The following is an 18952-nucleotide window of genomic DNA, read 5'->3' on the forward strand; positions in this document are numbered from 1 at the left end:
AAACTAAAATGAAGAGGCTCATGTATTTATAAGGTGATGAAGTAGGTGCATGTATATTATGGGGATAGTAGTATGTAACTGACTATTCTTAATTCTCCAAAGAAAGACTGACTTTTCTGTATGTATATCTATGTATATACTTACAGTCGTGTATATTTGAATTTTAGTATTAAAAAACTAATATATTTAATAAAATGGGAGTTTTTTTCTTACTTAGAATGTAGTGTTGTTAGATTTTGCTTTTCAGCTGCTGGTCATTGATTGGTTATTGCTCAGTTTTTCTTTTAGCTAACTTTTCAGAAAAGCTCCTAACTTCCAAAAATGTATGGTCCACTTTATAAAAATATTTATTTTACGGGGAGTTAGATGTTATATCTGGTTATTTACATCGGGTGAATTTGAATCGTAGATTTGATTAAATAATTATCTACTAATCACACATAAACATGGGTTAAACATGGGGGCAGGGGCGGAACCGGGGGGGTTTTGGGTGGGAGGGACTAGAAATATTTTTATGGCTAAAATATATAAAATTTGAACTTTGTGGGGGCTAAAGTACATAAATAACATAATAATATTAAAAAAAAAAAGTAATAAAAAACAGGTAAAAGAAAAATCCTGATGAGGTAGTGGCCCGCAAGACATACTTTGGGTCCACCTCTGCATGGAGGTATGTTTGATTATGTGTGGATCTACGGATCAAATGCGGATCAAATTCATTAGTGTATATAATGAAGTGTAGCACCTAATTTCTTTATGCTACGTGTGAATATAAATATAGTTATTTGGTGAGGAAAAAATGCACTTTTTCGTCCCTTAAATTTACATCTATTGAATATTTGCTCCTTATTATTCAAAAAAAAAAAAATTTGATTTAGTCCCTGATGTTTTAAAAAATCTGACATTCCACCAGACGAAGGATTAAGAAAATTTCAAAATATGAAAAAAATCATTTAGTATTTTTTTTAATCTCTTGTGCGAGTTTCATGTTTTTATTTCATTCAAAATTATTATTTTAATTACATAATTAATTAATAAAAATTATTTGAAATTGCATATCTTGCACTAAAAGGCGAAATCCCTCGCCCCAGGGCTCCATCTCTATTTTTAAAATAAGTCGATCAAATATAGTAATAGAAGTTATATAAAATTAAATTTTACATATAAACAAATATTCTTATTGGTCCTTTGAATGGGCCATGGGTGTGAACCCTATCAATATCAATCAGGTCCTTGTATTGATATTGCCAGTTTGCCATTGAGATTTGATTGGTTAACTACTTATTCGATTCTATAACCGGTGATTAAATATCGGATGGATCTTCTGCTACCACGTGTATTATTCCGCTAGGGTTTACCTTTAGGGGTTTTAGGTCAAAAAAAAAAAAAAAGATTTACCTGGTGTTTATCACCGAATGTAGGGTCGAAGGAGCATTGGTTAATTCCCTGTACTAATAGAACTGCAATTAATCGGTAAACGCAATTACAAAAAGATTAAACCGTCTAGGAAGATTAGATCTTGTGAAAGTGAAGTGCTAACTAATTACCCTAATTATAAAATAAATAAAGTGCTAATTACACTAATTAGTAACTCAATCGGATGAGAATGTACGTGAGAGAGGCCGTTTATGTGGTCTAAACTTAGAGCTCGTTTGGATAGGCTTATTTAAAATATCTGATAAATTCATACATCTGATAAACTCTTCGATATTATTTTAGAAATTAATTTTATGTTGTTTGGATATGGAGCTTATAAGTTATTTTAGTGTAATTTTGTATTTTTACTGTGTCAGTAAATGAGCAAATAAAATCTTATATAAACATTTTAAGTAACAGTTTATAAGACCCCTAACGATTTATTATTTCAATATTTAAGATCTCTTTGAAAAAAATTATCAAACGTTAGTTAGCAGCTTATATATGGCTTATACTATGCCACATCGGATGAAATACACCGGGTAGATCTTTACCATTCATATACACACAAACACACACACCCACATTGGTGTGTGTAGATTAACGATAAAAAATCACCCGTTGTAACATTCATTGGGTGTAGCATAAAAATAACCGCTTATATATGAACTCTTAACCATCTTATAAGGTATTTTTAAGAGTTTATAAGTTTAGCCAAACAGATTCTTAATCATCGAACAATTACCAACTTGGATTATTATAATTGAGACCAAAAGGAATGACAACTAATTAATTAAATATAGGAAAAGTATTGAGAGTTCAATATTGGCAGAATTCCAAATATTTGTAGATCAAGATTTAGTCAATAAAAAACGTTACTTACTTGACCAGGAATAAATGTGTGACATTCAAATTTGTAGGAAACTACTCAGATGTTTCTTACACTGCTCTACCTCGGGCTACTCAGAACGAAGTTTCAGACTAAATAATAAATTTTTTTTTTCATTTCTAATTTTTTTTAAATAATAAAATATAATATTTAGCTAAAATTCAGCAAATTCATCTTATAAAGGATGTATATACTTTTTTATATCCAATGCACATGATATAATAATAGTGAATTGTTTATAATATATTTGATAGTAAAACATTTAAAACTAGAAAAATAATAAGTAGCAAATAATATAAAAATGGGTAAATTACAATCAACCCCCTGAGGTATGGTCAAATTATAAAACATCCCTATTGTTTGGATAATTACAACCACCCCTCAAGTATAAATCTTTTTACACGTTCACCCTTGTGGTTTCAAATTTCGTGGAATTTTCGAGATTATATGGATTATTATCACTTTTATACCCGTTTATCCCATTTGAACCCCACATTGTGAAGCAAGCTGATCATAATATGTGTTTTTAAGCTTGTACATATCAGATTGTGGTGCATCAAAAACTGTATTTTTAAACAAAACGAGTATAAGCTAGAGCACATTTCACGAAATCTAGATGATTATGTTGAATTTGACACCATAAGGGTGTAGGTGTAAGAAAAAAACATAGTTGAGGAATAGATGTAATTATCCAAACAAAAAGGGTTTTTCGTAAATTAACCATAAGTCAAGGGTGGTTTTAATTACCCCATGCTTATATCATATAATTAGTGTCAATTTTGACGCCTATTCAAACTTTTGATTTTTTAAAATTTGGAACAGTATTACAGCACACACTAGGTAGTCAATTTTTTATGAAAAAAAATATATATAAAATAGATAAGCTAAATCCTATTAAAAAAACAAAAAAACAAAAAAAAAAAAAAAAAAAAAAAACCTAATTGACAAATGTTCAGCAAAAATATTCACTCGATTCGTTTTCTTGTGACATAAGAGTCGAAGTAAGATGAAGTCATAACGAAATGACATCTAAATTATAGTAGTAAATATACCACACGATTATTTCTCAAAAAAAATTCTCACTCTAAATTTTGAGAAGTCTATGGCAATGTTTGTTGTGTTTTTATTTTGTTTTCATTGATTCTCCAAAATAAAATTATATATTTATTATATTTTTTAAATACTTTTCTCAAAACAATCTCAAAAGTATCTCTCTTTCAGACATGATGTGTCTGTTACAGTAAAATGATTTGACTGCTACACTAAAAAATGTCTTCACTAAAATACTTTTTTCTAACACATTTAAACATGATGTGACTGCTACAGTGCATTTTGTCTCCTTCCAAAATATAAACAAACATTACTTTCATTCTCAAATTTTTCCCCCAAAACACATTTTCTTAAAATAAAATCTAAATAAGTTTTAAAACGCTTCCAAACATTGCCTATATTTTTTGTCCATCCAGATTCACATAGCATGTTTACGCACATAACATATGCAGAAAAATATCTTTTACGCCCATGTTGAACACGGCCAACGTGGGCGTAAGTAGGGCTGGGACTGGGTTGGTTTTTATCCACCAACCGATCCATTACCGATCATATTTATAGGCGGATAATTAATTTTTAACCGACCCATTGGATCGGGTCGAAAATTTCAACCAACCCATCTATAATGGGTCGGTTGGTGGTTTCTAATATTATCAAAAGTTGGTTGACCGATAATTATCGGTTATCCAACTATACTATTAAAAATATAAAATAAAGCCCGTGTTTTCTTAAGTGGTTATTAAATTATCAAAATAATTAGTATTTTAAATTTTAAAACAATCAACAAAGGAAAAAAAATTGACCTAAATATTCCACCAGTTTCTTTATGCCCAAACTTAAACAAAAGCGCACAAAAATCCACTAAATCTCTTGTGTATGTTTGAAATTACTTTGAATTTCCTAATTATATTTTTTCCGTAAATTATTATTAATTATTTTGAACTGATAAATGATGATCGCACCGTGACATTACGCAAAATGTTGATATTTTTACTCCAAATTTTGAATTTTTTTTAAGTGAACTAGGTGCGGGTATAAACCATCAACCGACCCATTCCAGAACCAAATATTCAGTTGCCAACCATCAACCGACCCACAAAGGTTGGGTCGGCAACGGTTTTCAAATTTTAGCAAAAATGGTTTGACGGATGGGTCGGTTCTTAGACTGGTAATTGACCGACCCAACTCAGTCCCAACCCTAGGCGTGAGTGAGCATTCACGTTTTTTTCTTCTTTTCATTTAATTTTGTTTTAGTTAACAGTGATTTCTTAATTATTAATGAATAATTAATTAAAAAGAAATTCAAATTTTAATGTTCAATTAATGATTAATTGGTTAATAATTAATCAATAAATAAATAATTATTGATTAATAGTTATTTAGTAATTAGCTAATAATTGATTAATATTTTTGAAGTAATTAATAATAATTAGTTTTCAGTTTGTAGTCATAATTAATTTATATTTAATGAATGATTAATCAATTTTTATTTTTTTTTTTGTTAACGTAAAAAAGATATTAATTTTATTTATATGTATTAAAAAAATAGTCTATCACGCCCAAACCGGGTGTTGGATGCGGTTTTCCGCACCTAGCTTGGCCATGATTGTGACTTTTAGGGCTTTGGGTGGGTTTGAGAGTTTTAGAAAGTGATAAATTCTTTGAGGGTTTTTTTTTTATAAGTCCCCCACCAACATCTTTATTATTCTAGTTTAAGACTGTATGACTATATCTCTTTCACTATTAAGTTCATTCCTTTAATTTTGACCACAAAAATCCAATTTTGACCACAAAAATTCAATTTTGAATTTTTTTTCAAAAACTTTTTTTTTCAAAATTTTTTTTTTGCCGCCGGATTCCGGTGTTGATCGGCGTTGACTTTTCGATTTTTTTTTTCTTTCTTCCAGAAATTTTCGCCGATTACCGACGTTGACTTTTTTTTTCTTCCCCTCTTCTTCTGGATTTTTTCTGCGATGACCTTTTTTAGTGTTTTCTGGAGTTTTTTTTTGGTTTTTTCTTTTTTTTTTTTATGTCCGCCACTAAACGTTGACCATAATTGTGTTGTCACTAACAGTAAATTAACGTAATTATACTATAATGACAGTTAATTAACGTAGTTGTACTGCCGTTGACAATACATTTATGTAATTGTGCTGCCGTTGACAGTAAATTAATGTAAATTAATGTAATATTATTATTTTTTATTTTTTGTTGTTTTTTTTTATTTTGTTTGATTTGTTGACTAGTCAACATAATTATATTACTGTCGTTGACAGTAAAATAACCGTAAACACAATAATATTACTGTCAACAACATCAATATTATTATTTTTTGGGGTTTTTTGTTTTGTTTGAGTTATTCACGAAGTAACGTAATAATATTACTGTTTATTATTGTAATATTACTGTAAACACAATAATATTATTGTGGTTGACGGTAATATTACTGTTGTTATAGTAATATTGTTGTCAACCACATCAATATTATTATTTTGTTTGGATTTTTTGTTTGTTTGAGTTATTCACGGAGTAACGTAAGAATATTAATGTCTATTATTGTAATATTACTGTGGTTGACGGTAATATTACTGTTGTTATAGTAATATTACTGTCACTCACAGTAATATTAATTCTTTTGGTTTTTTTATTATGTTTATATTTGTTGAACGTTCAACATAGTAATATTACTCTATTACAATAATAATGAGTCTTGCTGTGTTAATATTACTGTGCTAAGCACAGACTAATATAGTAATATTACTATGTCAAACTGTAGTTTAGTTAATTTTACTGTGTTTAACAGTAATATAGTTAATATTATTGTCAATCACAACAATATTGCTGTTTAAACGAAAAAAAAAGTTATAGAAAGAAAGAAAAGAAGAAAAAAATCGAAAAATTCAACGCCGGAGACCGCCGAAAAAATCCGGAAGAAAAAAAAAAAAAAGTCAACGCCGGAATCCGGCGGCAAAAAAAAAGTTTTTGAAAAAAAAATTTGTTTGAAACAAAAAATGTTTTGGGTCAAAATTGAATAATTTGTGAAATTTGGGGTCAAATTGAGGTTAAATAAAGTGAAGAATGAAATTGGTGCATATTAAAGTATGAGGGGTTATTTTAGTCCTTTACAAAAATCTAACCATGTATGAATTATTGATAAATGATTTTTTTGTCTGAATCCCTTTATGAATAAGTTCCCAATAATGGGCTTATTTGTAATAACCCCATTCTTTGAATGAAAAATGCTTATCCATTTAATTTAAAAGAACATTAACATGAAATTAATACAATATGGGCTTATTGATCAAAATGAATTATGAATATAAATAAAATTGTTTATATATTTGAACATTAATTGGGTTACAAAGATTATACATTTACATACGAAAGAGAGTACCCATATAGATAACATTGTTATTTTTACGTAAATATTTGTATTTATAAATATAATAATCTATATTATATTCTACGATCTACGTAATATATTTTATGAAACATTTACGTATGAATTAGATTAATCACCCATGTGTTAATATATTTTCAAATAAAATTGATAAATTAATACCGGTTAAAATGATTTTTATAATTACATGTAATAAATTAACAATATTAAATTGTTATAACATGTTTAGTAACCAACTGATTCACACGTAAATGCCTCTTTCAATATGGAAATTAAATATTTTACATTCTACTAAAACATATTAATATTTATGTTTTCTAATCTCGCGTTGTGTTTACGGTAATAGGATCCGATATTTTCAATAAAATATACAGTATTTAAGGCAAATATATTAATCATCTATATAAGATTTTTAGTTTTTTTTCTATTAACTTTGACATTAATTTTGGAATCCGTGGAATGAAATAATTAAAAAGTGATATGAATATAGTGTGTGTATTTTCTAACTTTATTTTAAATCTATATTATATATAAAACTAAGATACACAATAAAATTTATCCACTTGAGGAGATTGAGTCCACATTTTATTATTAATTTCAAAATAACCCCACTTACCATAATCACTATCTATATTATATATAAAACTAAGATACACAATAAAATTTATCCACTTGAGGAAATTGAGTCCACATTTTATTATTAATTTCAAAATAACCCCACTTACCATAATCACTATATTATTATGTAATTGATTTCACATAATTAATTTTTAAATTTTATCTCTCCTACATGTCAAAATAGTGTCTTTTTATTGGTTATTTAGTTTCCTTTTTTAATCCATTTTTTCAAAATAAATACGTTAATTTTTTTTTTGGGTTAATTAAATTTTATACATAATATTATATTAATTGCAAAAAAACCCCAATTATCATAATCATCTATATTATTAATTAATTTGACATTGTTGATTTTAAAATTTTATCTCTCCCACATGTCAAAATAATGTCTTTTTATTGGTTCATGAGTTTTTTTTATAAACAATATTTTGATTTAAAAACGTAGGACTTAATTGCAATTTTTATAATTTCACAATTGAGTAAATTTTATTCACAATATTATATTAATTGCAAAAATAACCCACTTACAAGAATCACCCATATTATTAATCAAATAATTCCACATTTTTTGTTTCAAATTTTATCTCTCCTACATTTCAAAATAGTGTATTTTTATTGGTTAATGAGTTTCTTTTTTTATAAGCAATAAATATATATATATATATATATATATATATATATATATATATATATATATATATATATATATATATATATATATATATATATATATATATAAATTGAAACCCTCATAGCTTAAGAAATCGACATGTGGCATATCTATGTGGCATCCACCTCATATCTAATGTGGCATTTTTTGTTCCATTATAATCACAATATTAATATACACACATTAATTAATTATTTAATGCAATTACCGATACTAGATGCATATTAATTAAAACTTACCAACTTAATATACGATATTATTATTTTGTGTATTAATTTGATTTATATCTTTTCCATATTTCATAATATCTTATACAAGAGTGTCAATTAATACCAATTACAATATATATAATTTCTATAATTATAGAAACGATATTAATTTATTTCTAGATATCATTATTAATATATATATATATATATATATATATATATATATATATATATATATATATATATATATATAATATGTGTGTGTGTGATTTAGCAAAATTGAAGCATATCATTAATTATATTGGTTTCGGGTTTTCCTTATTTAAACATGTACTTTAATTTATTTTAAAATTCAAATTCAAAAATTCAATCTTGAAAATCTTTGTTTTAATGTTAATTAATTATTTCCGTTTTTTACATATTATTTACGTTTTTATCGCATAAATACAACTATAAAATCTCATACCACAAAATTCATCACCACCAAAAGAAATTCAGTTAGAGAGAGAGAGAGAGAGAGAGAGAGAGAGAGAGAGAGAGAGAGAGAGAGAGAGAGAGAGAGAGAGAGAGAGAGAGAGAGAGAGAGAGAGAGAGGGTTCTTGGTTTCTCTTTTTAGTTTTTCTGTTTTTTTCTTCTGATAATTATATTGAAATTCATATTTCGGTGTACATTTTTTTTCTCGACAAAATAGATCATTAGTATCACAGTATTAATATTAGTATTAGTTTGAGTTTCAGTATCAGTATGCGTATCAGTAGTAGTATCAATATGATTGTCCGTTTTAGTGTCAGTATTAGTATCAATACCAATATGAGTATCAAAATGTGTCGCACTATGAGTATATGTGTGTGTATCAATATTAGTATAAATAATAGTGTTAATGTGATTATCAGTATGATTAACAATATCAATATTAATATCAGTATAGTATTAGTATTAGTATCAGTATTAGTACCAATATAAGTATCAATATCAATATCATTATGAGTATCAGTATCAATATAAATATAAATATAAATATATGTATCACTATGAATATCAGTTTGAGTATCTATAGACTATCAATATGAGTATCAATATTAGTATCATTATTAATATCGATATGAGTATCATTATGAGTATCAATATTAGTATCAATATTAGTGTCATTATCACTATAAATATTAGTAATATTTTAATATCAACATTAGTATAATTATTAGTATCATTATTATTATCAATGATAGTATCAGTATCAATATCAATATTTGTTAAAAACAAATCAATATCAATATGAGTATTAGTATGAGTATGAGTACGAGTATTAGTATCAATATATGTATTAGTATGAGTATTAGTCTCAATATTATTAATCAGTATGAGTATCAGTATCAGTATCAACATTAATAGTATCAACATTAATATCAATATGAGTATCAATATTAGTATCAATATTAATGTCAATAGCAATATTAGTATTAATATCAATATCAGTATCATTATCATTCTCAATATCATTATGAGTATCAATAGATTATCAGTATGAGTAATTGAGTATCAATATTAGTATCAGTATTAGTATCATCATGACTATTGATATTAGTATCAGTATTAGTATTAGTAGTAGTATCAATATTAATATCAGTATGGTATGAGTATTAGTGTTAGTATTACTATCAATATGAGTATGAATATCAATATTATTATCAATATCAATATCAATATAAGTATGCGTATCAGTATTAATATTATTATTAATATAAGTATTAGTGCCAGTATGGATATCAATATGAGCATCGTATCAGTATTAGTATTAGTATTGATATCAGAATCATAATCAATATCAATATCGATATAGTATGAGTATCAATATCAGTATCAGTATTAATATATATCAAATTAGTATTAATATAAGTATAAATATGAGTATTACTATTAATATTAGCATTAGTATCAATATTACTATCAATATTAGTATCCGTATTAGTATTAATATTACTATGATTATGAGTATGAGGATAATGATAAGAATGAATATGCATATAAGTATTAGATTAATATAATTATGAATATGAATATGAGTATGAATATGAATATGATTATTAATATGATTATGAATATGAATATGCATATAAGTATTAGATTAATATGATTATGAGTATGAGTATTATATCAAATTAGTATTAATATAAGTATAAATATCAGTATTAGCATTAATATTAATATTAGTATCAATATTAGTATCCGTATTATTATTAATATTACTATGATTATGAGTATGAGGATGATGATGAGTATGGATATGCATATTAGTATTAGTATGAATATGCATATTAGTATTAGATTAATATGATTATGAATATGAATATTTGTATTAGTATAGGTATCAGTATGAGTATGAGTATAAATATGAGAATTCATATTAGTAGTATTATTAGCATTAGTATTAACATTAGCATTATTATTAGCATTTCATTACGATTACTATTAGTATTAATATTAATATTAGTATTAATATTATTATTAATATTAATATTGTATTAAATGTGACATGTACAATTATACATCGTAATTTTGTGAGATAAGATTAGAGGTGATATGGACATTTGGGTTTTGTATAATTTATATGTTATAATTATTTTGCTTCAATGTGTATTCGAACTTTATGCTAATTTTACTGTTGACTCGAATTAAGTTTTTTTCATCAAGGTAATTTAGCATAAATTATATTTATTTCTTACATTTTTAAGTAATTTACATTTTACTAATATGTGTCATGATTACATATGAACAATTAAAACTGTGCGAGTTACTTGCTAAGTATTAATTAGATAAGTTCCATCAATGCATGTGTTTTCAAACTCCACTTTGATAACTAAGTTTTGCATTAAGGACTCGAGTGTGTTAGTCTTGATAGTTGCAATATTTGTATCCGATGATGTATCATATTTTTATTATCACATTTAATATTTTTATCTATTATTTTGTTTTATTCGGTACTTAAATCAAACGGAATAATTTTAAAAAGTTGATAAGAGCAATGATTTTTTTATTGTGTCATATCATTCACACACACACACACACATATATATATATATATATATATATATATATATATATATATATATATATATATATATATATATATATATATATATATATATATATATATATATATATATCAAATATTGGAGTTTATAATAAATTATTTTTTCTAAAATGTATTTTTATTTTTTAAATTATCACCGTGCATCGCACGGGTGATATACTAGTTAAAGTATGAGGGGTTATTTTAGTCCTTTACAAAAATCTAACCATGTATGAATTATTGATAAATGATTTTTTTGTCTGAATCCCTTTATGAATAAGTTCCCAATAATGGGCTTATTTGTAATAACCCCATTCTTTGAATGAAAAATGCTTATCCATTTAATTTAAAAGAAGAAGTACGGTCAAGCCCACGAGCCTACAAAATCTTATGAAATCCAAAAATGTTTATCTGGGTTGGGCCCCCTATTTGGCCCAAAAATGTTTATAAAACACTAATATTTCACCCAAAAAAAAGTATGAGATGTTTTATTATATTGAAAGGGCAAATTACGGTCAATCCCTGAGTTATGGTCAAATTACGAAAACACTCATCCAATCATGCTTGGGTAATTACAGTCATCCCTTCTACTATATATTATCTTACAAAAATACTCCTCCAGAGGTAAATTTAGGAATGTTAAATCGGTAAAAAATGTCGAATCAAAATTTTGGTACGCCAACATTTCATACAGTTTATCGAACTGAATATACGATTTAGTTCGATAAATAATCGAATTACATAAAATTTATGTAAAAATATTTAAAAGGAGGGGATGACTGTAATTACAAACAAGAGAGGTTTTTTCGTAATTTGATGGTACCTCAGGGGTGGCCGTAATTTGCCCATGTATAAAATATATCACGCATCAGAAAAAGTGTATAATATTAAATATTGTTTGTCAAAAATTCACATGCAAGTATACCTATCGTAACAAGTAGTAAAATTACAATAGCCTACTTTTAAACAAAGGGTACAATTCTCAACACTTCTTCATACCACGGGGGCCTATGTTGTTACCAAGATATCGGATGGCTAAGCAATTTCTTGCCCGTTACACTCGAAATGATGTTTTTTTCGATTTGAGACCACAAATCCATGTTTTGTACCTGCATAATTATAAAACACACACATCAAAACACCGAAACATACTCGTTTCGAATAAATTTCAAGCAAAATACGTGTATTTTAGGCATTCAACAATAATATTACAACTTATATAAACCAAACTTGTCAAAAAAGTACTAAGATTATAAAAGTAAGTTAGGATCTCTTCTCGTTTTCTTTTCTGGATTTCAATATTTTTGGGGCATTTGGTTGCGAAAAAATTGAGGCTCACAAATTTATTAATTCATTTAAGTGAATTGATTTCAAAATCCGAACCGAATTTTGAATATTTTGTATTGGACCTCAATTTCTATGAGGAATCAAGAAATAAAATATAGAAATATATAATGTATTTTGTTGGTTCGTCAACCTCGCGTGAAATTGTTGAGTTCAAGACTTAGAGTTGTGAACTAGTACGATATTGCATTTTACGATGTACTTATTTGATTTTAATTAATAATAATTTAACTATCGTTACACTAAGATATATGCTCTAATTAAATTAATTGTACCTTTGAACTGAGAAAAATAAATAAATTATGTATAGTACCACTTACCCCTCCAAGTCTCCAACGTTCTGTAAAAATATAAATGTAATCGATAAAAAAAATATTAAAACTTTAATTAATTATAAAGAAAATCAAATTTAATTTTTAGTTAGAAGACTTAGAAATAAAGTAGGATACGTTTTTTTTTTTCGTTTAATCGTGACAGTCGAATTATATCGAAAAGCATTACAAAATTTGGTTTTAATTGTTTGAAAGGAGTAAATTTAAGAAGAGTTTTAACTTTTAGGATGTAAATAAAACAAACACATTCCTCCAAGAAAAAAAAAAAAAAAAAAAAACACACACAAACAAACACATGTTTTTCAATTTTCACATTGGGAAAGTAAGTTCCAAATTTCAGTTTAAATTTTCTGGTATATGTAACTGTACACGAATTTCAGTATTTGTGGGCACAAAGTAACATGGGCAAAATTGTCTTTATCAGCACAATTGAAATTGATTGTCACGCACAATCCCTTGCTTGTGATTTCTTGTCGAATATCAAAACAAATTAAAATATTTTTTTGTGTAAGTTACGGTCACCTCTGAAGTAAGGTTAAATTACGAAAAATCCTTTATTGTTTAGATAACTACAAATACTTCCCTCAACTATAGATCCTTTTACGCGTTCACCCTTATAGTGTCAAATTCTACTCATTTTGTGTAAAAATGCAGTTTCTGATGCACCACAATCTGATATTTATAAGCTACGTCTTATGATTATCTTGTTTCAAAATATGAAGCTCGAATGGGGTAAAACGGGTACAAACTGAAAGATATTCCACATAATCTAGAAAATTTCACTAAATTTGACATTGCAAGGATGGACGTGTAAGAGAATTCATAGTTGATGGGTAGTTTTAATTACCCAAACATGAGGGGTTTTTTCGTAATTTACCTTACCTCGGGGGTGACCGTAATTTACCCTAATTTTTTTTCCTATAAATATGTGTTAGGTTAGGTGTCGGTTTATTTTCTCTTTAAATATCTTCATAATTTATTGTTCCAATTTTTGTTTCTAGTGACGAAGGAACACGCAACCAATTACATGGGTATAATTGGTAAACTTACACTCTCGTATAATAGCTTACAAAACATACGAAAGACGTAAACTACAGTAGGCTAACACTGTGTGACAAGCTACACCTAGCGATTGTCGGTTTTGGACTTGAATCTCGACAAATTATTACAGATGCACTTACTCAAACCGTCAGGTCATTGCTCACCAGACTCATTCACTTTCAAAGTTATATTCTTTTTTAGTGACAATTTGATACTAAAAAGGCCATATTATTAATGTGCTTCTAGTTGCTATTTTTGAAATAAATGTTCATATTAGCGTATCTTTTATATATATATTACGTATATTATTATTATTCCTATTTATTCTAGTTACCTTGTATAATAGGTTACCTTGTGTAGTTAGGATTAGGGTTTCCTACATGTAACTATATATATGATTAATATACGTGAGAGATAATTCATTCTCTCTTTTCTCCAAATATATTTCTCCTATATGGTATCAGACACTAGGTTAACCTAGCCGTCACCATCTTTCTCCCCCTCTCGGTCGTCGCCCTTCTCTTCTCCATGGCCGGCGATACTTCTTCTTCTTCTTCCTCCACCGCCTCTCTCAATCCTTTTCACCTCGCCCATGCCATCTCTAATATCAAATCCCTTATCCCCGTTACTCTAGATCTAAAGAATCCTAATTATCAAAAGTGGAGCCACTTTTTCACGATCACCGTCGGTCGTTTCAGCCTCTCCGATCTTCTCCATGGCAAACCCCGACCGGATTCGATTTCCGCCGACGAATGGCAGCGCGCCGACTATCTCCTCCAATCTTGGATCTACGGCACCATCTCCGACGATCTATCCAGCATGGTTCTCTCAAAAACCTCCACCGCCAGTGATCTATGGAACGCCATCTCTTCTCTCTTCACCGATAACAAAAACTATCGAGCCATTCAACTTGAAGAAAAATTCAAGTCCCTCAAGAAAGGCGCTCTCTCCATTCACGATTATTGCCAAATAATCAAGACCACGGCGGACAGCTTGGCCGATGTCGGAAACCCAATCTCCGACAAACAACTCGTTCTACAAACCCTACACGGCCTTCCGAAAAATTACGGGACCGTCGTCAATCTCATCTCCTTTCAAAATCCCCTTCCCACCTTTCTACAGACTCGTTCGCTCCTTCAGATGGAAGAAACACGAATTTCCGAACCGGAGCAGACCGCTGCTGTTTTCTACGCCTCCAACGCGAACTGTCCATCCAACAGTTGCAACAGTTCCTGCAACAGTTCCCGCGGAGGTAGTTCTTCGCGCTATCAGCGCGGGGGTGGCCGATCCAACCGTCGCGGAGGTCGCAGCACTAACCGTCACCCCATGCAGCACTACGGCTATCATAGTGCTCATGGCGCATCTCAACTTTGGCGCGCACCTTACCGACAACAGTCAATTCTGGGATCCGCTCAAAATACATCGGGCCACCCAGCGACTCAAGCCTACTTTACTGGACCACCTGAACCCTACACCGGTCACTCGGCTCCTACTCAGGTTCATCCGCAGCAACAACCGTGCCCCAGCTCTGGCAGTTCCATCAACAGTTGCAACAGTTCCTGCAACAGTGCCAACGTGGTGGATCTCGCACACCGTTTGAATACGGTGACACTTCAGCAGCCTACCGAATCACAGTGGTTCATGGACAGCGGGGCGACCTCTCATATGGCACCACACTCAGGTAATTTCAATTTTGTTTTTAATCCTGGCAGTAAATTCCCCAAACATGTCGTCGTCGGTAATGGTTCCACCCTCCCCATAACCCACATAGGCCACACAATTCTTCCCACCACTCCTTTCCGCCTTACAAATGTCTATGTCACACCCAATATCGTTAAACACCTTATATCTGTTCGAAAGTTCACCCGCGACAACTCATGATCGGTTGAATTTGATCCGTTTGGTTTTTCTGTGAAGGATCTTCGGAGTCGAGTCGAGATTTTCAGGTGCAATAGCTCCGGTGACCTATATCCATTTGGCGTCCCTCCCCCCACCTCACCTCCCGCTGCTTTCCTCACTGTCGCAACACCTTCGTCTCGAACTCTTTGGCATCGGCGTCTAGGCCATCCCGACAAACACGTCATGTCTCGTTTATTTTCTAGCACCTTTCTTTCCCATAATAAAGACCCTAGGGAGTCTCTTTGTAATGCCTGTCAATTAGGCAAGCATTTTCGTCTACCATTTTTTTCTCAAAAATCTACTACTGTTGCTCCATTTCAAATTATTCATGCTGATTTATGGACTTCTCCTGTTTCTAGTCTTACGGGTTTCAAATATTATCTTGTGCTAGTTGATGATTTTACCCATTATTTATGGACTTTTCCCCTTCGAAATAAATCTGATGTTTTTACAACATTTGTCAATTTTCATACACTTCTCAAAACTCAATTCCAACATCCCCTGAAAGCCTTACAAAGTGATAATGGTCGTGAATTCAAAAATGCGGATTTTCAAAACTACTTCACTAAACACGGCATCCTAAACCGTTTTTCGTGTCCCCACACCTCCCCTCAAAACGGACACGCAGAACGAATGATCCGCACTATAACTAACATGATTCGATCCCTCATCTTTCAAGCCCATCTTCCCCCTACTTATTGGGTCGAAGCCCTTCATATGGCCACACACCTACTCAATATCTTACCTACCAAAACCACACAAAACCGGACTCCTCACGAAGCTCTCTACCTCATCAAACCTACATACTCTCATCTTCGAGTATTCGGCTGTCTCTGTTATCCCAACCTCACCGCCACCACACCACATAAACTCGCCCCCCGTTCTACTCCTTGTGTCTATCTCGGTCACCCTTCCTCTCACAAAGGCTATCGTTGCCTTGATAGATCCACTGGCCGAATCATAATTTCTCGTCATGTTATCTTCGACGAAACTAACTTTCCCTTTGCTGAGTCAACTCCCCCCGAAAACACCCCTCCTCCTTCTGCCTTGGACGAAAACACACCCTCCATGTTCCTCCTCCCTCAGACTTCGTCTAACTGTTGCAACAGTTCCTCCAACTGTTCCAACAGTGAACCACCCTGTTCCAACAGTCCGTCCAACAGTCCTATAACACAGCCAACACCTATTTCCCCTGCAGCACTACCTGTCGACCACAACCAGATCACCACCCCTTCTCCTACTCCCACACCTCCCCCACCTCCCCTTGCTCACCCTATGGTGACTCGCAGTAAAGTGGGCATCCACAAACCCAAAGTCCCTTTCTCTCTCGTTGCATCCTCTACCTCTCCCATTCCCACCAACTATCGCCAAGCTCTTCTTGACCAAAACTGGCGAAACGCCATGATTGAGGAATATACTGCTTTAATTAAAAACAATACTTGGAATGTTGTGCCCCGCCCCCCGTCCACTAATGTTATTTCTGGTAAGTGGATATACAAACAGAAACTCAAGTCTGATGGCTCCCTTGAGCGATACAAAGCACGGTGGGTTGTTCGTGGGTTTCACCAGCAGGCTGGAATCGACTTTGACGAGACTTTCAGCCCAGTTGTCAAACCAGCCACTGTTCGAACAGTTCTCAGTATTGCTCTCTCGCGATCATGGCCAATCCACCAGCTTGACGTGAAAAATGCCTTCTTACATGGCAATCTCTCTGAAACTGTCTAATGCGACCAACCTCCCGGATTCGTCGATCCATCTCGCCCCACTCACGTGTGTCGTCTCAACAAAGCACTCTACGGTCTCAAGCAGGCACCACGTGCTTGGTACAAGCGTTTTGCATCTCACATTACTACCATGGGGTCAGAGAATGCAAGTCCGACACTTCACTCTTTGTGTACTGTCGCAACAGTTCACGCGACTGTCGCAGCAGTTCACGCGACTGTCGCAGCAGTTCACGCGACTGTCGCAACAGTTCCTGCGCCTACCTTCTGCTGTATGTCGATGACATTGTACTTACGGCCTCAACACCTGAATTGCTCCGCTCCATCATCGCTGCCCTTAATCAAGAGTTCGCAATGAAGGATCTTGGCGATCTTCACTACTTTCTCGGCATCTCAGTCACTCGCTCGTCGAATGGGCTATTTCTCTCTCAACGCAAGTACGCCGACGAGATCCTAGAGCGTGCACATATGGCTTCCTGCAACCCTTGTCTTACGCCGGCTGACACAAAGAGCAAGTTGTCTTCGACCACTGGACCCCCCGTTGCAGACCCTACTCTTTATCGCAGCCTGGCCGGTGCACTGCAATACCTCACGTTTACTCGTCCTGACATTTGCTATGCTGTGCAACAAATATGTCTATTCATGCATGATCCAAGGGAACCTCATATGGCCGCTCTCAAGCGTATCCTTCGCTACATTCGTGGAACTCTCGATCACGGCCTTCAGCTCTCCCCCAATCCGGACCTCTCCCTTATCGCTTACTCCGACGCCGATTGGGGTGGCTGCCCCGACACTCGTCGTTCGACATCGGGCTATTGTGTCTTCCTCGGCAACAACCTCATCTCTTGGTCCTCCAAACGACAGGTCACTACCTCTCGATCTAGCGCGGAGGCCGAATACCGAGCTGTCGCAAATGCCGTCGCCGAAACGACTTGGTTAGGCAACCTACTTTCTGAGCTGCTCTGCCCACTTTCGAAAGCTACTATTGTCTACTGTGACAACGTCAGTGCCGTCTACCTATCCAGCAATCCTATTCAACACTCTCGTACGAAACATGTGGAGATCGATATCCATTTTGTCCGAGACAAAGTTGCTTTGGGACACGTTCGAGTTCTTCACGTCCCATCCGCCTACCAGTTTGCCGATATCTTCACGAAAGGACTCCCTACTCAACTGTTCCAACAGTTTGTCTCCAGTCTCCACGTCCTCTCCTTTCCCGTTTCGACTGCGGGGGTGTATTAGCGTATCTTTTATATATATATTACGTATATTATTATTATTCCTATTTATTCTAGT

Source organism: Erythranthe guttata, chromosome 3, assembly GCF_056151865.1.
Source record: "Erythranthe guttata isolate IM_541 chromosome 3, IM_541, whole genome shotgun sequence".
NCBI classification, from domain to species: domain Eukaryota; kingdom Viridiplantae; phylum Streptophyta; class Magnoliopsida; order Lamiales; family Phrymaceae; genus Erythranthe; species Erythranthe guttata.